Below are 22652 nucleotides of genomic sequence, written 5' to 3'. Positions count from 1 at the left end.
GCTCGGTAGGGCGGCCTGCTCTGGCTCGAGGGGGTGCACGGTGGACACAGAAGGGCAGGGGCCGGGCAGGAGGCCCGGAGGCCCGATTTGCGGCCGGGCGTCTGGCGCCCCCTGCTGCCCGATCTGGGCTGTGGCTCTGGCCTGGGGCTGGGCGGCAGGTGAGGCTGGGCAGAGGGCTTGGGCCCCCCGCCCCGTGAGCAACCCGGGCAGGCCGGGACTGTGCTGAGATCAGAGCCAGGGCCACGTGGCACTGAGGGATGGGGCGGTCACCCAGGGCCGGGACTAGGCGAGGGGGCAGAGGCCCAGCATCTCGGGGGCCTCACTCTGGGGGTCACGTGGCAGGATGGCCTATCCATCAGTCTGGCGGGCACAGAGCTAAAGCTCACAAGAGGTTTAATTTCTGTTTCCTTTAAAATCCGAGGAAAAAATGAATACAGGTGTCCCCCCCGCTATCCAAAAGCAGAGCGCTCCTGTGAAAACTTCCGGAAGCCAAAATGCCGTAAAGCAAAGAAGCAATTACCGTTAATTTATATGGGAAATGTGTGAGGGTTTCCAGACGTAATAAATCACCTCCCTTAGCCTTTCTGATACTCTTAGGACCCGTCTTGCTAAAGGATGCACAAACTCACTCGAGATACAGCACAGAGGCTCACAGACAGGGTTCAGAGCTGAGGCGGCTGGATGCTGAGCGTTTCCCGGGAAGGAGCTGGGCGGGGCCGCTCGCGGATCGGTTGCTCAGGGCGCGCACCGTGTCTATACCGGCTCACTGTGAAAACCAGTGCTGAATGCTATCTTCCCTTCTCACTTGTTTTCGTAAAAGGAGAACTCCTGTTCGGATTTTTTTTTCAGTTAGCGACAAAACAGGTGCTACTGTAGCGAAAACGGACGTCTTTTGTAAAAGGTAAACGGCGTCACGTGAACTTTTGAAAGCAGTGTATGTATACGATATGTATAGTGATACCATAATACGCAGTATAGAACCCCTGACCTCCATAATAATGAACCTGTCCCGATGTTATATTCATTATGTACCACCCAGTCATACAACATGTTCTGTAATGTGTTTTCCAAAGGAAGGACCCAGGGAGGGAAAGCGCCCCGTCCCACGGAGCAGGGCTGGGACCCCCCAAGAGGGTGAGCGCCTCCTTCTGCCTCGTCCTGTCCTGCCGTCATCCCCCCCCCACCCCGTCCTCCGTATGGCCCCCTCCCCTTCCCCTCCCTGCCGCTTCCCCCCTCCTCCCGCCCCCCTGCAGCCAGAGCCCCGGGCCAGCTGCTGAGCAACTCTGCCTTCATTTCCCAACAGCGACAGCGACACGGTGTGGCGGTGAGAGGCAGTGGAGGCCGTGAGCGCTGCCCACACCCCTCCCTGAGGGAGGGGCCCAAGGCTGTGGCAGCGGATGACCCCTCTTGGGCCAGAGGCCTCAGGTTTCAGGTCAACTCAGGGGAGGGGACCCTGGGGACACTTCTGCTCCTCTAGCTTGTGGGGCCTGTGCTACAGACCAAGTAGGGTCTCCAGCAATTACCCGGTAGCCCCTGCCAGCAATAGGCCCGGGCGGCCCCAGGCTTGGTCCCACTCCCAGAGGGCGCTGAGTCCCAGGGGACACAGCTGGTAGTGTCCCATTCACCGTCACTGAGCCCTCAGCATCACTGCCCTCCAGTGGCACAACCACACCCAGAGCAGACCTGTGAGGGGCTTGGGGACCCTCCGTATGCGAGGGTTCAAGGGACTTACGCTGCCTGCTGGCCTGAGGCCAGGCTCCCTCCGGGAAGGGAGAGGTCCCCCCAAGCGTGGGAGAGTGGGGGGCGCTGGGTTGTTTGCAGAGCTGGAGATGGGGGTGACCCCCCGGCAGAGGAGCCTGGAGGGAATGTGTCCCGGGGGTGAGGCAGGGCCTTGCTGTCGTGACCGTGGCCCCTGGCAGAGACCTAGGGCCCATCCGGTGTCACTGAGCAGAGACGGTCTCCCTGACGGGTCTGAGGGGCCAGAGTGGGCCGGGGGCTGGGGGGCTGGGGAGTCTCCATGCAGCTGGGGAGGGTGCTGAGCTCCGCCTCTCTCTCTAGAGGGAGAGGGGGCGGTGGCAGCCGGAGCCACGTTGCACATGTCAGACCCTGGACAGCTTGGGGGGCCGAGACGGGCCAGCGAGGGAGGGGGCCATCTGTGGCCTGAACGATGCTCATCTGTGAAACTGTTGGTGCTCCTGGGAGGACACCCAGGCCCAACTGATGTCCCAGCCTGCTCCCAGCCGTCAGGCTGTTCCCGCTTTCTCAGCACTACCCACCCCATGTTCTAGATTTTCCTGGGCATGACACCCTCCCCCCCCACTAGGCTGTGGGCTCCAGGGACTCGCGGCGTCTTATTCCTGTACTATCCCCAGCACCTAGCCCGGTGCCTGGCACACAGCTGGTGCTCAATAAATACCCACTGGCTGAAGAAATGAATTAGAGCGAGCACATGGTCTGCTGGGGTGGAGCCCAGCACTCTGAGGGAAGCTGGTGGGAGTGGCAGTAGGGCAGGTGGGTGGCAGGAAGCAGCCCCTGGGGACCCTGGGGACCAGGCTGGGGAGGGAGCCGGCTGTCCCCTGAAAAGGCCTCGGATCCAATGGGCTCCCTGGATAAATACATCCAGAGCAGCTGCCTACAGCGTCCTCTCTTGGAACTGATGAGCCCATGGAAGGCTCTGACAAGGCCTGCGCAGAGGGCACAGGCCTCTCGGACTTAGTTTAACCCACAGTTTCTCAGACAGGCCTGGTCAAGTCGTACCAGTGGGCATATCCTCTAGAACAGGAGCCACCCTAGCGAGCTGTAGCCCAGCTCTGCATGTCCCTGTGGCCACCAAGAGGGCCCTGTAGAGGCAGAGGGCCCCAAGAGGTGGTGGCTAGCAGGCTCGGGCCAGAGCAGCGATGCCTGGACAATTGCGGTGACCTTGAAGTGCGTGGGTTTGAGAATCCCTGGGGAGTGACGCTGAAGGGGTGGGCCTGGGGCTTCGCTGGGTGGCCCAGGCCTCTCCGGATGGATGGGCGGACGGCCACTGAGACAGAGGGGCCAGGCTGGGAAGGTCCGCAGCGGGTGAGGTTTAGGACATGGCCTTCACGTAAGGTACTCCAGGGACTGACCTTGGGGCCCCACGGGGGCTGGAGGCCAGGCCTTTGCCCCAGAGGAGCCCCCCGGGCCCCTCACCCCTGCGGACGCAAAGCAGCCACCGTTCCCTTGCTGACGTGGACCGTCAGGTGCGAGGCCGGCGGCCAGGCAAGGCGGGCCTCGGGACGGCGCAGGGACCAGCTCTGGTCCCGTTTCCTCTCGGGTCCCAGCTGACCGTGCGCTCCGACAGCCTGCTGGGACGGCAGGGCAGGGGCTCGGCGGGCCCAGAGCACACGCACCGCACCCACTGGCGGGGGGGGGGGCCCGCACTCGTCCCTCTGTGGCTTGAATCCCTGCAGGGCTCGAGCCGCCTTGACCTCTGCGCACAACCAGAAACAGACATCGGAGTCACATCAGGAGCGCCGGCCTCTGTCCCTCCCCGAGGGCCCCGGGGAGCTCCCGACCCCTCCGTGAGCCTCAGTTTCCCTATGTGCACCATGAGGAGGGCAAGAACGTGGGGGTCCGGCCCCGCTTTCAGCCGCGTGTTCCACAAGCAGCGGCTCCGGTCGAGCCTCCGCGGTGGCGTCCGAGGTGACCACCAGGTGGCACCCAGTGACCGATAGAAGGGCAGAGCTTCCGCTGTGGCTTCCGTGCTTGGCCTCTGTCGGCGGGGGGGGGATCTGGGGGGGGGGGCACATTCCCCTGCAGTCCCAAGGCCCACGTCTCACCCGGCTGCGTGGGACGGACTCAGCTCACCCAGCTGCGTGGGACGGACTCAGCATCAGCCGGGCCACCGGCACAGGAGGCAGGGCCCCCTCTCCCCTCACAACACCCCCTGGGTGGGGGCGGTGCTCTGGTGGCTGGTGGGGGCGGGGAGAGGCCGGACACCCCACCTTCCGGTCACCGGAAGGAGCGCCACCCCACGCCCCCCCCCCCCGCCCCCCCCCAGAGTTCTAGACTCGCCAGGACAAACTGGTGGCAGGGCAGGCAGGGAGCGTGGGAATGGCCACGGCTGGGTGGGCAGCAGATGGGAACTGGGTCCACGTGGGCATGGGAGCCATAGGCTCTTCTAGGCTGGCTGACCCGGGTCCCAGCGAGGGGCAGGTGGTGTGACAGGGGAGATGGCCCCATTGGCAGTGGGCAGGCAGTGCAGCCTCACCAGGCCTGGGCGAGGCAGTCCTGGGGAGGCCAAAGCCAGCCTGCCGTCCTGCCCAGCACGGGGCCTGCCTCCCAGAGGGAGCGACTCCCGGGCCAGCCGTCACGCAGTCCTCCCCCAACTGGCTCGCGGCCTCGGGTTCGTCTCTCGCTCCCGGGAGCTCAGTGGTGGCAGCACTGGTCACTGTCACCGGAGCCTTCCATTACAGCCACCACCGCCAGCCTCTGTTAATACGTGCCCAGCACTATCCTGCTGTCTGACCTTCTGTGGCTGTTCCTTTCTTCTCCCCAGCTTCAGGAGGAGAAGTCCACCCGAGGTCCCACAGCCCAGCAGATGCACATTCCGCCCGGGGCCTCCGGCATTGTTGCACGAACACGGGCACGCCTGGCCTTGCCTCCACCAGCTGCCCTGGAGGCCAGGGTCCAGCCTCTCCGCCTCTGGGGAGCCTTCCTGGCAGCAATCTTTCCCCTCAGCTCCCACGCTTGTACCCAGACGTCCCTAAGCCCCTGGCCCCCCCGGGCACTGTGGATAGCTGGGAGCGGAGGGAGGGGTCCAGGGCGGCCCCATCCCCGGACCTGCCGGGGCAGAATGTTCATCGCCTTCAGGTATCGCCTCGGAGGTGCTGCCCTCCAAACGAGCCTTCGATACGTTCCAGGTGTGAGACGGTCCTGGGATGAGCAAAGACGACACAGTAGGGGTAGGGGCTGTGGAGGCACAGGAGAAAAGAGCAGGGGTGTGGTGGGGGAGAGTGCATGGATCGCGTCCTGGGATGGCTAAGTCCTGGGTTGGGTTTTGTAGGGTGAGTAGGAGTCTGGTAGCTACAGAGCAGGAAAAGGAATGAGAAGGCCCACTCTCACACGCTGCGATTGTATGTGCATGTTGTGGGGGCCTGTGGAGGTCGCCAGGTGGCTACGCCGATGCGGTGAAAGGGTGAGGAGCCCTCTGTGGGCACTGGGGACCCACTCATGCCCAAAAGTGAAGGTCATTTCAAGAACGAGTCTCAGAATTCATCAGGAAGCAATAGTCGCGGGTGTCGGTTCTGTGTGGCACGTGGGGGCTGGGCCTGTGTCCACCCCGGCCGGACAGTTGGAAGGGAAGCAGCGGCCCTCAAGGCCGGGCCAGCGTGGCTTCTAGAAGGTCAGAGAGACGGCTTGAGCCCTGGCCGTGCGCCCTCGCCCTGGCCACGTGCGGCTGCGCGGGACACCCCCGGAGAGGCCCCAGCAGCCACCGGGGAGGCGCCTGCCTCACTCCACAGACCAGAAGTCAAAGTCAACGACAGGTAATTCTGTGACTCAGCCAAAGGGGGCCGCGCTGCAACCACGGGTGGCCCTGTGTCGTCCACACCTGAGCCCCCCGGGCGTGACCTGGGCCCCCGCCCCGCCGCCCCAGCCCCCTCCTGCACAGGCAAGCGGCCTGCTGCGGAAGGTCACCTTCCCCAAGTGCCCAGTCCCGGGGACCGAGGGGCAGCACGGCACAGCCACCCTCCACTCCACACCGTCTGAGGCGGGGAGCAAGGGCGTCATCCCCCCCAACCCAGGCTGAGTGTCCTTTCTGGGGAGGGAGGCCGGGCCGAGCCCAGGAGGAGCCAGCAGAATGTTCAGCCTTGACCCTCAAATCGGGCCGGGGCACCGGTGCTGTGGCTTCAACATGGGTACCTCCCAGCCGAGGCGCTCGCTGCTGCCTGGCACCCGCCCTTCTTGGGGCCCTACTCTATGTGTGAGCTCCGACTGTGACCCCCCCACCCTGGCAAGGGTCGCCTGGCAGGGGCCCGAGTCACACGTGAGGCCCCACCCAGCCCCACAGACGAGAGGAAGTCTGTGTCTCACGGATTCAGAATGCCCTGGGCTGCAGCCTCAGGAGACAAGGTCCTGGGGTGCCCAGAGCCCGGCGCAGGGCTCCCCTCCCTGGTCCAGAGCTTCCCGCCTTGCCCCTGGCTCTCCCACCCCACCCCGCCTCCGAATTCGACATCTCAGTGCCACGGTACTGAGCACCACCCCAGTGAGCCTCAGGAAAGCCCTTTCCGGGTGGCGAGACCCGCAAGTACAGATGTCGATCACCATGGCAACAACCTGACAGCCGTGCTGCAAGAAGGAGGTGCTCAGGAGCCACAGTCCTTTTCCTTTGTGCCCTGTGTCCAGCACGGAGCTGGCACTCCGCGAGCATCGGCCAGGCGGACAAATGAGGTGACGCTTCTGTTGGGCTTTGAAGGATGAATAGGAGTTCATCGAGGCGAAGAAGAGAGGCACATCCCCAGAGGAGGGCACGGTGTGAGCCAAGGCCCAGAGGTGGACAGGAGCTCTGTGTGTCCCGTTGCTGTGGGAGAGGTTGAGGCCCCGCAGTCATGAGGAAGAAGAAGTCGGGAGCTGGTCCACTGGGAGCCAATGTGCACGCCGCCCTGCCCTTGGCCTTGCGGGCACCTCTAGTCCTTTGGCCTGCTTCTCCTTCGTCTCCCAGTCCCAGCTGCCGCCTCCAGGGGGCCTCCCTGGCACCGGCTGGTGGCACTTTCTGCCTCCCGCGGCTCCTGCCGCTCAGACGGTACCCGGGACAGCCCGTGTGACCCCCGCCAAGGCTGGACGGCACCCACTGGACCCGTGAAGACAGTGAGGCCAAGGGTGGTGCCAGGGTGACCCACAGCGACAAATCCGGCCAGAGTGGGTCAAGCTGGGGATCCCTTGCCCCAAACCTGAGGCCAACCCCGAGAAAATGGCACAGAACTCCTTCCGGCTGGATGCCCGCACGGGGACCCCGGCAGACCCTGGTGAGTGACACAGCCGGGCGGGCCCCCATGCTGCCCCTCCCCTCCCCCTGCCCTCCCCCACTCCAGCCCGTGGGCCTCTCTCTCTCTCTCTTTTTTAAATAATTTTTATTTATTTTACTTATTTTTTTAATTTTTTTTTTTTTCAACGTTTTTTATTTATTTTTTGGGACAGAGAGAGATAGAGCATGAACGGGGGAGGGTCAGAGAGAGGGAGACACAGAATCGGAAACAGGCTCCAGGCTCCGAGCCATCAGCCCAGAGCCTGACGCGGGGCTCGAACTCACGGACCGTAAGATCGTGACCTGGCTGAAGTCGGACGCTTAACCGACTGCGCCACCCAGGCGCCCCTATTTTACTTATTTTAACACTTATTCATTTTCGAGAGACAGAGAGAGACAGAGCACCAGTGGGGGAGGGGCAGAGAGAGAGAGAGGGAGGCACAGAATCAGAAGCAGGATCCAGGCTCCTGCCTGGGGTTCGCGGGGCTCGAACCCACGAACCTCGAGAACATGACCTGAGCGGAAGTCAGATGCTTAATGGACTGAGCCACCCAGGTGACCCCGGCCCGGGGGCCTCTCGAAAATCACCCCCACTCGACCTGCCCCAGCAGCCTGCCCCGCTCTCCCGGGCCCCGGCCTCTCCCCTGGCTAGGGCTGCAGTAGACTTTCCAAGGAGAAAGCTGGGTCACCCCCTCCCACGTCCCCCATGGCCTTCGGTCTTGCTGCCCAGTCACTGCTGCCCTATGACAGGTCCCCTGCCTGTGTTGCCACTCCGTGTTGTGCCCTCCGGCCGCACTGACCCTTCCAGGCCCCCCCCCTTTGCCCGCATGCCCTGCCAGGAGAGCCCCGCCCAGTGGCCCACCCCTCCTCCTCGTCCCCACAGAGTGGGGACCTGAGCTTCCAGGGTGCTCTCCCACCACGCCCCCCCCCCCCTCCCAGGCTGGGCTGGCGGCCAGCATGAGGTGCCCCTGTCCTCCCAAGCACATGCAGCTGTCCTGTGCTCTGATCACGGGGCTCGGAGGGCCCTCCTCCCAGCGCCCAGACTCTCCCTGGGGGTGGCACCAGGGCGGGTGGCGGCTGCCCCTCCACCTCACAGGCGAGGGAGAAACAGGGGCCCCTGGCCAGGAACCCCCACCCCCGCCATGCGCGCTCGGGAAGTCCGGATGCAGGCAGGATGCCGTGGCCAGAGCGGGCTCCATCATCTCGCATGGCTCTCCCCTGAGGCTGGGTGTCCTCAGGCAAGTTGCTCACCCTTTCTGGGCCTCAGCTGGCCCACGTAGCCACACAACCTAGAGTGATGGGGGCTCGATAAAGCTCCAGGGGTCTGCTAGCGGGGAAGCCCCAAGCGCCCCTCCTCTGGAAAGCCGCCCGGGTCTCCGTCCACGGACCACGGTCGTGGCCCCCTTCTCTTCTCGTGCCCCCAGCACCGTATTCCCCTGTCCGTCCGGCAGAGACTGCCCCATCCTGGAATCAGCCGGACCAGATGGGGGCCTTTTAGACGGGGCCACGGATGTGTTTTGTGGACAAATTACTCACTCAGTGGAGACGGTGAAGGGCTGGGGAAACCAAGGCACAGGGGTAAAGTGACACCCCTAGGTTCCATGCGGGTGCCCTCATGCCCGATGGCCACCCTGTCCACTCCCAGCCAGTGCCAGCCCCAGGATTCTTGACCACAGACTGTCCCAGCTAGAGGGTTCTCGGCGGCCAGCGGCCAGAGCTGACCTGCCCCTGGGAAGTGCACCCCTGGGGGCCCCATTGTTTGCAGGAAGAGGAGGACGGGCCCCTCCACTTTATTCCCCTGCAAGCCCTGTGCTCAACGCAGAAGCCCCATGTCCGGCGGGGGCCCGCTCCCAGGAACAGCTGGGCCACTACCCTGGCCTGGGAACAGAGGCGGGACCTGGCCCCGCGGGAGGGCCCCCAGCGGCAGCCAGCTCAGATATCGGGGACCTGCCCGAGGCAGACAGGCAGGCAGGGGCCAGAAGCGTGCCCGCCGGCTCCTGTCCAGTCGTCCACGCCTCCCCCGCGACCCGCCTGTTGACCCGGTGGGCTGGGCCCTGCTGCCCCGAATCACCTTAGTCTCAGGCTCTGGGTACTTCTGCCCTGCCCATCTCCCAGCCAGGAGACGGACGCTCGGCAAGGTCAACCCAAGGTCACACAGGGGTGAGTGATGGAGCCGGGGTGGGCCACGTCCACGGTCCCAGGCTGTGGTCTCATCCACCACGCCCTGCTGTCTCTGTGCTGGGAGACGGCCCCCCGTTTCCCAGGCAGGGAAACTGAGGCCCGGGGAAGAGCGGCCCCTGAGGTCGCACTGGTCAGGAGGAGTGCTAAGTCGTGGACTCAAGACCAGCCTTCCCGGTGGCTTGCCCCTCCCCTGGGTGTGGGCCTCCATATTCTGCCCCAACCCTCCCGAGCAGGAGGGTTTGTCTGTCTGGCCTGAACCAGGAGGGTACAGCTTCATCTGGGAGGCGTTACATCTGGGGGTGATGGCAGCTGCTTAAAGCACTCAAGGGCCGAGGGAGGCGGGGGTCGGGAAGGCTTCCTGGAGGAGGTGATGTGACCGCTCACCCAAGTCTTTAAGGATAAAGAGCTGAGATAGGGCAACGAGCAGGGCATAGACACACGTGGTGTCACAGGTGAGGGAGTAGCCCACAGGCACGGGGCCTGGAGGTGAGAGGCCAGTGGGCAGGCCATGAAGGGCCTTGGGGACCCTCGGGTCCTTGTGGAACACGGGGACCAATTGAAGCTTTTAGTGGGCTTGTGACGAGACCAGGTGTGCGTCTTGGAAGTTCATTCTGGCTGCCTTGTGGACAGGAAGGCAGGACAGGAAGCCGGGACAGCCGTGGCAGAGAGCTGGGTGAGGGGGTGAGGGTTTCACCAGGCAGGTGCCGGCCTCTAGAGGGAGCGTCACCTCTGGGCACTCAGCAGAGCCCAGCAGCCACCCACCCCACGCTCCCCAGTCCCGGCCCCAGGGCTGGTGCTGTGGGGCCCTCTGGCCTCATTCTCTTCCCCGATGCTCTCTGGGGTCCAATCTCAGAGGTCATTAACGCTGGGAACAGACTTGGCTCTGAAGGAGCCGCTCTCCCAAGTCACGCTACACACAAGGGGACTCGAGAGCAGCCAGCCGCATCCTGTCCCTGACGGTGCTGGCAGGCTTCGGGGATGGCATTTCACCAGGAGAGTACAGGCCAGGGGCTCACTTCCGCTAGGGCCCAGGGAAGCCTCTAGAAGGGTGAGAGCCTCTGGTGTGTTGGGATCACCAGGCAGCAGGGGCAGGAGGGGGGCTTCGGGCAGAGGGAGCAGCAAGGGGCAAAGGTGCAAAGGTCCTGGGGCAGGCCCCTTGGAACCTTAGGTGGAGGGAGGTGGCAGGATGAGGCAGGGGAGACTCCGGGGAGTTCGGCTGCAGGCAGGAGGAGATTTACAGTCAGTGTAGATGACGGAGAGAACTCCAGGCAAGGAGGACAGAGGTGTGGAGGCCCCGTGAGGGATTGAGAACACAAGACAGACACTTGCAAGGCATAGAAGTCATTGGCGGGGGCGGGAGAGGGGGGCGTCAAGTGGGGAAGAGTAATCCAGAACCAGGCCTGTCATTGCAGGACAGCTCCCGAGCCCTCCCTGCATTTCAGGGACTGTGGGTTGGGGTGTCAGTGACACCAGTGAGCGTTGTAAAGCCCCACGGGTGCGGGGACGTGGCTTGAGGGCCCGGACGCTTCTGGAAGGAGCTGTCCAGCATCAGTGTGGTTCTCGGGCCCGGGGCCAGGGCCAGGTCCTCAAGTCAGGAGGTTGGGCCGATGACAGGAGCTGAGGGTATGAAGTGGCCCCCACGATGGGCGGGTTCGAGGCCCAGGCCAGAGGCATCTTCATCGGGCTTCTGGGTTATGCTTTCACACCCAGCCCGGCCCCAGGCAGGCTGGGAAGGTAAGTCAAGGTGCCTCCTTTGGGGGACGGGGGGTGCTGTCTAGGCTGTGGCCTGGCACCTGAGGCCTCATGTCCAGCAGTAAGATCCAGATGCCAGGACAGCCGGTGGTCTGCAACCGCCCCCCCCCCCCGCCCCCGCAGGACAACGAGATGTGCACCCGCTCAGCTCTGGCCTCTCGGTCCAGATCGCCTGTGAAGCTGTGTGCAGGGAGGGACCCAGCGTTCCCCACCCCTCAGAGGGGTTTAACCCCTTGATCTGACCCCTGACCTCCAACCAGACCCAGCCTGGGATTTCATCTTGTAATTGACGTTCTCTGGGTGCCTGATCTGTGCTGGGTGTTGCGTGGACAGGAGCTGCGGTGGCGGGGAGGGGGGTGTCCTGGGCACTCGCGGAGGCTGGAGGCCCGAGGGGGCGTGTCAGAAAGAGCTGGGCCTCACACAGCCCTGGGGGCATAGGGTAGTGGTGGTGCCGTTTGCCCAAGGGCTGGCCGGTGGCCAGCACCTGGCTGGGGGGACTGGAGACACTCAGGGTCAGGGGAGCAGCAGGGTGGGGAGGTGATGCGAGCAGATTGTTACGGGAACGGCCATCCCTGGAGCCACTGGGCCGAGGGCCTCACTCAACGTCCGGGCGGCATGGCCATGAGAGTCCAAAGGCCAGGCCAAGGTCAGGGCCGGCCAGGGCTGGAAGCCAGGACTCTTCTCCCTTGCTGCACCCTTCCCCCCTTCAGCGGTCAAGACTGGGACAGCATGAGGTCGTGATTTTGTACTCTTCTGGGGAAGCCAGCCCCAGGCTGCGTTAGCTGTTGGACCGGGGTCTCGGGTTCAGAGTGAGCCTGGGGACACCCTCAGCTCTCCAGGGTGGGCGGGAGCTGGCGGGGCAGGTGGTCTGGGGCTCCCTAAACCCCCCAACTAGCAGAGAGGAACCTGGGAGTCCTCCCCTGCCTCCTCCAAGGGGCAGCTGCCTGGCAGGACAGCTAGGTAGGAGGCTGGGTGTCTTAGAGCCTGGCCCCTGTGGAGGGGTGACTCCAGGCCACGCTCCCGGGCCTGCCCCGTGGACGATGCTGCCAGGATGCCCACCTGGCAGTTCCACCCGCCTGGTTTTGGGTCGTGGGTCTCACGGGGCTCTGAGGATTGCTGTGTGGGCTCTGGCCCATCGCTGGGGCCCCAGATACTCCACTTTTTTTTTTTTTTTTTTTGTAGGTGACGGGTTTAAAAAGCAAAGGAACTTCGTCGCAAGGCTTGACTTCAGTGGCCACGAGATGTGTCGCCTCCCACACCCGCCTGCCAGAATCATCAGGGTTTATTTAGAGGCTTCAACCCGGTTCAGTCGAGTACACAGCCCAGGTGGTCTCAACAACACCTCACTCTCTCGAGGCTGTGTCTTCAGAAAAGGGCTCCCAGGGTGGGAACGGTGGGCAGAGTGTAAATCCCAAGGGCACGGGAGGGGTGAGGAGCCTCCGACTGCACGGGTCCTGCTGGAGGGTCATCCGGGGGACACTTCCTCCCGGTGACCTCCCCCAAAAGCAAGCACAAGAATTCTCTGGTTCTTGCAACCTGTGTCTTAACCTGCGACTCCTCCAAGAGGGGGAGGGTGACCGAGCGTGGGGGGGGAGAGGAGATCAAAAGTTCTGAACAGAAGGAAGGGCCGCAGGTGAGCTCACGGGGCCAAGGCCCCCCGCGCCAGCTCAGCCCCTCCCCCCTCCTAGCCCCCTCTCGGGGCTACCCCCCCCTTACCCCCTCCCAGCCCAGCCCCACACCCCGCAGAGGCCCCCACCCCGGGGCCCCTCCCTCCCTGGAGGGGGAGAGCTGCACAGTGCTGGGAGCCGCCACTCAGATCCCAGTCCTAGCTCTGAGCCTCTCTGCCTCAGTTTCCTCGCCTGCACACAGAGTCACTAGCAGCCTGCCACAGGGCCAGCTGGGGCCAGCTGGGGACTGAATGTATCGGTTCAGCCCGCTCCGGCCCTCCCCCTCCCCCCTCCCCCCAGGCCTTGCTGGCAGAGCTCTGTCTCCAACGCGCCCCAGGCCACTTGCCCCTGGCCTCGGGTGCCCTGCTCCCTGACGGTCCTCACCTCAGCTCTGTAAGACCCAAGCCTGCCCCCGCCATGCCAAGTGACTGCCAGCCTCCTGCAGGCCCCAGGCCTCTGGTTCTGTGGTCCTCACGATACCGTCGCCTCCCTGACCCCTCCACCTGCAAAGTTGACCCCCTCCCCCAGAGTGACTTTTCCGACCCTGCTCCCCACTGCCCGGATGACCAAGCCTTAGTGCGCTGCCCCCTGGCCTGGCTCCCCTCGGGGTCACCTTCCTCCTGTCCCTCCTCCTCCCCGTGTGCCCTCTGCATGCAAACCCCCAGCCCTTGAGAGGCACTTTCTCCTGCACAACGCCAAAGTCTGCGGAGCACTTTAGGCAGCAGTGAGGAATCAAAGGTGCTTTCGGTGGGGGGGGGGGGGGTGGTGGTGCAGGGGCAGCGCGGTGTCGGGGGGGGGGGGGGGGTGGGTCAGGTGGTGACTCAGCCAGGCAAGGAGGTGATGAGAGAGGCACCTGTGAGGAGCCTGGCTGGAGCTGGGGGGGCGTGTGCCAGGGAAATGGGGTGCCAGGCTCCCTCCTGAGGGGTTCTGTGGAGCCAGACAGGGATTGGGGGAGCACCAGGAGGGGGACACGACTGGGAAGAGAAGATCTGCCCAGGGCACGGCCCAGAGCAACAAGGGCCCCAGAACCCTGTGAGGCGGCTGGAGGAGGAGGCCCAGAGAGACCAGTGTCTGGAGGGAGGACAGAGAGGGAGGCCCAGAGAGACCAGTGTCTGGAGGGAGGACAGAGAGGGAGGCCCAGAGAGACCAGTGTCTGGAGGGAGGACAGGCACGTATATGGGAGGACTGGGATGTCCCAGAACAGAACAGATGCCCCCGAGGCACATTGGGGGCCACAGGGGCCACCCACACCACCTGAGCAGCCTTCTCCCACAGCAGCTTCCCAGGCAGCCGGGGGCCTGGTGATAGGGCTCAGATCAGGGAAGGAAAAAATAAATTCTTTGTGCCACACGAACTGCTGCCCTTTCCCACAAGCCCTTACAATCCTGTCTTTGTTTCCGGTGGAGCAAATCATAGGGAAACCGATGGCTGTTCTGTTCGCATTATGGTGGAGACTTAAAGACAATCCCCCCAAGGCCCAGGGGGAAGGACGCCAGGCAGCGACCTCAGTGGCCACGGGGGAAGGTGGATCACCAGGGAAGGGCACTCCCCAAAGTGCCCTTTGGGGACCTGGAGCAAGCTGCACCTGGCTCCCTCGATGGGGTGGGGACGCCTCCCTGTGCAACTGAAAGATGGAGGTCCCCCAGGGACAGCATTGCGGCTGGCTCTTAGAACAGGCTAGAAACCAAAAACAACACAGGCGAGATGAGGTCAAGATGGAAATAAGCAAACAGAGACGGTCAAAGGTGCTGGCAGCGTCTTCCTGGGAAGCATATCCTACCCGGCTGACCATGGCTTTGCAGAGTGCAAGGTCCCAAGGTCCTCTGATCTGAGCAGACTGTGGGTGAGTAAAGGGCAGGCCCAGGCCCAAGCCAGCCGCTCTCTCCAGGCCTGCCTTTGCACACCCCCTCCCCCCAAATCTCCACGACACTCAGGGGGGCCCCAGGGAGGAAACGAAACACTCACCCGTGTGCACACACGGAGACGTGAACGTCCACAAATAGGCTCACACGCACAGCTGTGAATGCACACCACACGCAAATACGTGCACGTGCACACACACAGACAGGGCACACACGTGCATACAGGTGCGTATGCTCACGCACACGGGCTTGCAGGCACACCGATGCATCCGTGCACGTGCTCGAGCACATAATATACTCACAGACGTGCACGTTTGCCCACAGGCGTGCACCGCACACAGTCACGCAGGCAGGCACACACGCATGTACACGCCCTGGGTGGTTTGCGGGGTCCTGAGCTGAGAGAGCCATGTAGCCTCCACCCCCCTGCAGAGTCCCGCAGCCCTTCCTTCTTTTTCTCCCCTGCTGGAGGAGGAGGTAGAGACTGGGCCTCGGGGAGCTCCCAGCTGTGCCCTGGGGGCAGCGGCCGAAGCATCTGGAGTAGCTCACTCAGGTGCCAGGCTTGGCCCTTCCCTCTAGCAGCTGGGGGCTGGCTGTGCCCACCGGGGCAAGGTCACACAGCCTGTAGGGGCCAAGTTCTTGTTACTGTTTTGAAATCAATACCCCTTCCATTATATGTTAACAGAGCAAAATGGCTTTGAGACAGCCAGGGGGTAGAAATTCTGATTCTATCTCTCCTCTACCAGTCGACCAACAGATGATTCCTCATCCAACAAGTGCGCATTCGCATTCGATGCCTCTGACGTGGGAGGACCTGACACGGAAGGACACTCCAGGCCTTTCTTGTAAACCGGTCAAATCCAAGGAAAAGCCCTACGGGGACCAAGGCGATGGGGACCTCCTCCTTGCCCTCCCATCCCCCACCACGCGACCGGGGCCTGTGCAAGAAACGGTGCCCTCAGGAAGGGGTGACGGACAGATGGACGGTGTGCTGACCGCTGACCCAAGTGGCCAGTCCCTCCGCAGCTACATAGGAGGTTCCAGAAACATTGCCTGTACGTACATCACTTGGCGTTTGCCAGAAGGTGTGGAAACAGCAGTGAGCCAGGAGGCGGGCCTCCCCAGCTGGCCGGTCCTTCCCCGGGCCACTGTCTCCTCACCCGCATAATGGGGGGTTGGAGGGCGGGTTGAACCAGGGCATCTCCCTGGGTCTTGCCAATGCAGCGCCACCCAAGGGGCCTGCCCAGGTGGCAGGAAGTCCTCTGGAGGGTGGGCCCATGGGCTCTGGGGTGCAGACTGGCTTTCCCTCCAGGGTAGCGTATCCACCATTCAGGAACCACAGCAAGGGAGCCATGGCTCAGTTGGCTGAGCGTCTGACTCTTGATTTCAGCTCAACTCATGATCCCAGGGGCGTGGGATTGAGCCCTGTCCTGTGTACCTGTGTAGGGCTCCTTTTGAGCGTGGAGCCTGCTTGGGATTCATTCTCTCTCTCTCTCTCTCTCTCTCTCTCTCTCTCTCTGTCTTCCGACCCCCTTTGCTCGTGCTGTCTCTAAAATTAAATTATCAAGAAAATTTAAAAAGAAAAATTGAAAAGAAACACTCATTTGCTGAATTTAGGTTCAGGATCAAATACCCACACTTACCTGAAACAACTATTCAATCGCCTCTCTCCCCGACCATGCGTGAGGCTAAGATTTTCTTCACAGACATCGCCAGAAACAACACAAGGCAGCAGGCAAGACGCAGAAGCTGCTGAGATCCCAGCCACTGCCTATTAAACCAGACGTTCAAGAGCCTTACAAAAATGCTTTAAACAATTTGGGGGGGCTCTGAAGAATATAATCAGTGTGTAAAAAATGTTTTAAATTTCATATAGGCAGGACTTCTTATTTTTATATGAATTAGTAAATATTTAAAGGGGTTTGTTGGGGCGCCTGGGTGGCTCAGTCGGTTGAGCGTCCGACTTCAGCTCGGGTCGCGATCTCACCGTCCGTGAGTTCGAGCCCCGCGTCGGGCTCTGGGCTGATGGCTCAGAGCCTGGAGCCTACTTCCGGTTCTGTGTCTCCCCCTCTCTCTGCCCCTCCCCCGTTCATGCTCTGTCTCTCTCTGTCTCAAAAATAAATAAACGTTAAAAAAATAAAATAAAATAAAGGGGTTTGTTTGTTTGTTTTCACTTTAATTCGAATCCTTGGAAATATCGACGAGGATAGCCCACGTAAGCAAAATGTCTTGGGGTTCTCAATAGCTTTTAAGAGCACAAAGGAGTCATGAAAACAAAATCTTTGGGACCGTCTGTCCTCCACAACCACAGCGCAGTATTTCGCATCAGGAAGTTAACCCTAATGGGACCCTATCTCAGCCGCAGATCTCTGATTCCACCGAATGTTCCAAAATCTCTTTTACAGCAACTAAAACTCCTGACTGGGAAGTGGGGAGCGAGTGCTTCGTGGGGACAGAGTTTCTGTTGGGAAAGAGGAAAGGAGACAGACCGTGTTAACGTTTGCACAGCGATATGGAAGTTCATGCCGTGGAACCACACACTTAGAAATGGTAAACTTTATCTGATGAATATTTTACCCCAACAAAAAAATGACTATGTAAAAAAATAAAATGTTTATTCAAACACAGTTGATGTCATATGTATCACCATAAAAACAGGCAAAATTACAGAGCACCTATGTGATAGATTTCATTACAAAATAATCTTGCAGTGCTAGAGAGACTCCTGCACAAAATAGCTGGGCCTTGTTAAATCTGAACACGTAGGAGGCAAAACACCAAAAGAAAAAAAAGGGTAATTTTTTTATACTGTCATTTAAAAAAAAATTTTTTTTAATGTTTATTCATTTCCTGAGAGAGAGAGAGAGAGAGAGAGTGGGCAGGGGAGGGGCAGGGAGAGAGGGAGACACAGAATCCCAGGCAGGCTCCAGGCTCTGAGCTGTTAGCACAGAGCTCGACACGGGGCTTGAACTCACGAACCGCGAGCTCATGACCTGAGCAAGTTGGATGCTTAACCGACTGAGCCACCCAGGCGCCCCCTGTGCTGTTGTTGTTTTTATTAATAACCTCAGATGAGATCCTAAACCCCAAGAAGCTTCCAGTCTCGCGGAGATAGACTAGGAAACAGGCATGTAGGACCCAGGAAGATCCGCAGAGGCCCTGGGGCTGATGAAACACAGTGGAGAAACAGGGCCCGGAGAGAGGAGATCAGGGAGGCCTTCCTGAAAGAGGTGGTGCCCTGCACAAGGAAAAGCTAGTGTGACACATCGGATTGTGAGTGGGGATGCTGGGCAGAGACGCGGGGATGTGACCCTGGCCCTCAGGGATGTGGTGAGAGGGTGGGTCAGAGCCTGGCGGCTGGTGGATAAGGGAAGTGAGAGGCGAGGGCCCACGTGAAAGGGCTGTGCAGGCGGCTGGGGGAGGAGTCAGGGCCGGGAGCCTTTTGACCGGGCCACGCTGGTCTTCATTGCCTCTGACTCTGGCAGTGACCCTCCAGGGCGGCCTCAGTTCTCCCCGCGAGGAGAGGGAATCACTGAGGGGTGAGGCCGGCGCTGGAGCTCAGACCCAGCACGACCTCGGTGCCCTGAACGAAAGGGTGCTAAGGACAGGGAGCCTCTCTCAGGGTGAGCCCCGTGTCACCCACACGGCTGGCTGAATCTTCCTTTCAGGGCCCGTACCCGGCCCCGGGGGGCCCAGTGAGGATTCCACGGGGGTCCTGCCCTTTCCCCCAGTCCAGAAAGTTCCAGCTGGACCTCGGGTCCTGCCAAGAGCTGCCCCCGCCCCGCTCTGCCATGGGCCGGCCTCTCAGGTTCCCTTCCGGAGGGGGCCGAAGCGACTGGGCAAGGAGGCCCAGGTCTGGGTGGGAACCGGCCTCCTGTTTCCCTCACACCCTGGTGCCCGAGTGAGGACAACCCAGCCCCGGGTTCCCGCTGTGCCGCCAGAGCATGCCCCACCCAGGAACCCCTCCATCTTATGGCAGGATCTATGACCTCCGTTGGTTCCAACAAGAAGTGCTATTTTTGGACCAAAGCAGCAAGTGACTGGGAGACCCACGGGAAGAGCGAGCTGGACGGTAGGAGGCCACAGTGAGTGTCCCCTCCGTGGGATGTGATTGGGACACGACGTAGAGCCGCCCTCCTACTCTGTGTTTGCCGAAGACAGAGGTGGGTGGCTTCCCGCTGACCTGCCTTGGCCCGGGGGGGGTTCCAGCAGCAGAAAAAGGGAGCTGGTTCCCCAACCAGGCCACAGGCTCCGATGATCCCAGGCCTGGAGGTCGGTCCTGAACACATTTCCAAAGCACAGAGCACGAGCCACTGATCGTAATTCACGGCAAGCGCTCAGCCCGGATAGTCATGTGTCTGCTCCCCCCCCAGCGAGGCAGGAAAAAATGCCTCCCTCGTGGGCCCTGGCAGCTGGCTCCTGGGGCATGTCCCAGTCACAACCCCAGGCACGACTCAGAGTCCCCAGCTGGCGGGGGACGTTTGAGATCAGCCAGCCCAGCCTCTCAGTTTACAGTCAGGAACGGACGTAGGGAGGTTGTGGCTGTCCAAGGTCACAGAGCCCAGGAGGGGAGTGGTGGGCACAGTGGAAAAAGCAAGGACACGTGAGCCGGGCAGGCGGGCGCTGGGGCCAGGCCCGCGGCTCCCGGGCTGGCGGCTCAGGGCTGTGGCTCAGCCCCTCTGTGGCTGCCAACCCTGGGAGCAGGGAGCAGACCACAAGCCTGCAGGCCCACTTGAGGCCGAAGTGCCCTGTGCACAGTGGGCATGTCGTCGATGACCTCACTGGGCAGCCAAGCAAGGAGAGAGCCCGGGCACCTGACCCTCTGTCCAGGAAGGACGGCAGTGAACTGCTTTGCTCCGGATCGACGCCACTCTTAAGGTGTAACCCCTGATTAGTGACCACTGCTCCCGTGCCAGGCAAGGCAGGGATGCACCCAGCATAAGGGACAGCCAGGTCCCCGTGCTTAACATCTGAACCAAAACATACATAAATATCATCGATGATTGAGGCAATGGCGGCCAAAGTTATTTGGATCAATTCTCTCTCTAGAAATAAGTTTTAAAAAATGTATTACAAAATGCTGGGGCGCCTGGGTGGCTCAGTCAGTTGAGTGTCCGAGTTCGGCTCAGGTCATGATCTCACCATTTGTGAGTTCAAGGCCCGCGTCGGGCTCTGTGCTGACAGCTCGGAGCCTGGAGCCTGCTTCGGATTCTGTGTGTCTCTCTCTCTGCCCCTACCCCACTTGTGCGTTCTCTCTCTCTCTCTGTCTCAAAAATAAACATTAAAAAAAAATTTAAAGTGCTTACCAATTATGTTAAAAACCTCTAAAAGTGGCCAAAATAGTGGCACACCTCCAGGCCAAGTTTGGCGTGGGAGGGACAGCAGGCAAGGAGAGAGGTTGCAACAGCCTTTTTGTCCTGAGGGCCTTTGCCAATCTGGAAAGTTTGGGCCTTGACCTTGGCGGAGCGGGACATATGAGGACAGAAGTCAAGGTACCAGGTTTCTAATGGGAGGCTCTCCCTCGTGTGAAGCAGGGGGCCCGAAGGCCACACACACCAGAGAGTGGGAAACAAGGCGGTGTGGGGGAACTTTCTGGCAAGTCTGCAGGAGCCCAGAGACTGCCTTGCTCTCGCACAGGGAAATCAGGGGGTCGCCGGCCAGTGAAATAGGAGTCCTGTGTGGAAAGCGGCAGCCCAGTCCTGGGCACCTGCTTAGCCATACTAGATTGTGTTTTCTGGGGTGGGGGAGGGTTGTTTTAAAATTAAACTCAGCACTAGGGGCTCCTGGGTGGCTCAGTTGGTTAAGCGTCCGACTTTGGCTCAGGTCACGATCTCACGGTTCGTGAGTTCGAGCCCCGCGTCGGGCTCTGTGCTGACGGCTTGAAGCCCGGAGCCTGCTTGGGATTCTGTGTCTCCCTCTCTCTCTGCTCCTCCCCCGCTCATGCTCTGCCTCTGTCTCTCAAAAATAAATAAATATTAAAGAAATGCATGAAATTAGACTCAGCACTAACACTTTGTTCAGATGCTGCTTTTCCACGTGGAGAAATGAAGGGGTAAGTTGACGGTCCCCTCACCACCCCACCCGGGGTCTGGTTTTCCCACCAGCCATCTACAAACCCCACCCGCCAAGGTGCTGCTCTGGTGTCCTGCCCCACGCCACCGTCACCTTCTAGAAGCTGTTCCCGTGATCGCCTTCACGCACGTGTGGAATTCAGCCTTCTTTCTGCCTCCAGCCAGCTCCTTGCCCTGCACACCCCAGGCTCCCAAGCAGAGGGAACCTTTCCCTGCAGAGCTGCCCCCCCCACCCCAGGTTGCCTGATGGCTTGTGAGCCAGGCCCCCACGTGGGTGTAACTCCCGAGGGCTCCCAAGGCAGCCAGCCGCCCACACCCCGTTCCCTCGATTTGTCAAAGATCAAAATCAGGCCCTCACGTAGGATCGTATACTCCACGTGCAAGTCCCAACACAGCCCAGAATGTTGACTTGCGAATAAATACCATAAGTAAATCTGGAGGAGAGAGCTAGCCGGGCACAGAAAGACTGGAAAAATGTCAGGAGGCCTTCGCAACGTGCTCTGTGTTTACCAGTAAACAGAGCCCATCTGGGCCAGCAGGCCCCGGACTTTGGGCTTTCCAAACCAACAATGTTTTAAACGGCTTTGGGGACTGACATGGGGGCGGCTCTTGTCCTCGGCTCAGGTCGTGATCTCACGGTTCGTGAGTTCCAGCCCCGCAACGGGCCCTGCGCGGATAGTGCGGAGCCTGTTTGGGATTCTGTCTCTCCTTCTCTCTGCCCCTCCCCTGCTTGTGGTCTCTCTCTCTCTCTCTCTCTCTCTCAAAATAAATAAATAAACTTTAAAAAGGGGGGGGTGGGGGCGCCTGGGTGGCTCAGTCGGTTGAGCGGCCGACTTTGGCTCAGGTCATGATCTTACAGCTCGTGAGTTCGAGCCCCACGTCGGGGTCTGTGCTGACAGCTCAGAGCCTGGAGCCTGTTTCGGATTCTGTGTCTCCCTCTCTCTGACCCTCCCCCGTTCATGCTCTGTCTCTCTCTGTCTCAAAAATAAATAAATGTTAAAAAAAATTTTAAAAATAAATAAATAAATAAATAAATAAATAAATAAAAAGGGGGGGGTGGCATTTTCAATAGCAACACAAGAGCATAAAGGACATACTCTCAGGGACAAAAGGGATATTTCTTAAAATTTTTTTTTTAATCTTTATTCATTTTTGAGAGAGAGACAGAGTGAGAGCGGGGGAAGGGCAGAGAGAGAGGCAGACTCAGAATCCGAAGCAGGCTCCAGGCTCCGAGCTATCAGCACAGAGCCCGACGCGGGGCTCGCACCCACGAACCGCGAGATCGTGACCTGAGCCGAAGTCATGACGCTCCACCGACTGAGGCACCCAGACGCCCCTAAAAAGGGCTATTTCTTTAAAGTGACTAGATGAAGATTTACAGCAAACCCCATAATGCCCTTGCTTTGCTGCCCTGTCTTCTGCCGACCAGGAATATTTGGCAAACGTGGTCAGTCCCTGCAGAGGACTGGGGACTGTGGTCCACTTTCTCATTTTAGTGACAACCAAGGCCTAGAGGTGCCCGTAGAACATCCTGGCCGTTCTCTTGCACATTTAGGGAGCCTCGTGCGTCCCGGCCCCTGTGCCGGGTGAAGAGCTGCATCGGGCCAACCCCCTGCATCGGGGAGCTCTCTCTCCGGAGGCTGGCAGCCGAAGCCGGTGGGGGAGGGGGGGGGGCCCTGCACACTACTTGGGCTCCGGTCCATTCTGCCTTGACGAGCTGGAAGGACTCAGCTGTAAAAGCCAGATACCAGGGTAGACCTGAGGGTCCCAGGAGGGAACAAAAAAAAAGAAAAAAAGAAAAAAAAAAAAAAGGCACTCTGCCTGCTGTCGGAGAGGTTTGAGGGCCCAGGCGATGCCAGCTCACTGGGGTGGTGAGACAGGCAAGGGGAGGGGCACCTTTGTAGACAGTGCTAAACGAGACAAAAGCTACAGGGAAGGTGGGGGCAGCTTTGCCGGTGAGATGGAGGCCAAGCAGGCTTCCTGGAGGAGGTGACCCTTGGCAGAGCCCTCAGGCAGGTGGTCGCCAAATTTCGACTACTACGACTCGCCTATCAGGTCCTGTGCCTGCGCTTCCTGCACACTCCCTCCTAATTCTCACCCCAGGGCCCACGGAGATAGCCATCGCTGCCCC

At 60.7% G+C, this 22652-nt stretch overlaps 1 long non-coding RNA gene across 1 annotated transcript; it reads left to right on the top strand.

Annotated features, from left to right (window-relative positions):
- Nucleotides 1–15078: 15078 nt before the first annotated feature.
- LOC131518694 (uncharacterized) lies at nt 15079–17077 on the top strand. The gene is made up of 2 exons (XR_009265245.1): nt 15079–15535; nt 16856–17077. It is a non-coding gene; the product is annotated as an uncharacterized LOC131518694 (long non-coding RNA).
- The last annotated feature ends 5575 nt before the right edge of the window (nt 17078–22652 follow it).

The sequence above is a fragment of the Neofelis nebulosa genome, chromosome 8, assembly GCF_028018385.1.
Source record: "Neofelis nebulosa isolate mNeoNeb1 chromosome 8, mNeoNeb1.pri, whole genome shotgun sequence".
In the NCBI taxonomy this organism is placed as follows: Eukaryota; Metazoa; Chordata; class Mammalia; order Carnivora; family Felidae; genus Neofelis; species Neofelis nebulosa.
The sequence above is the reverse complement of the archived record's forward strand: the minus strand, read 5'-3'. Positions and strand labels throughout refer to the sequence as shown.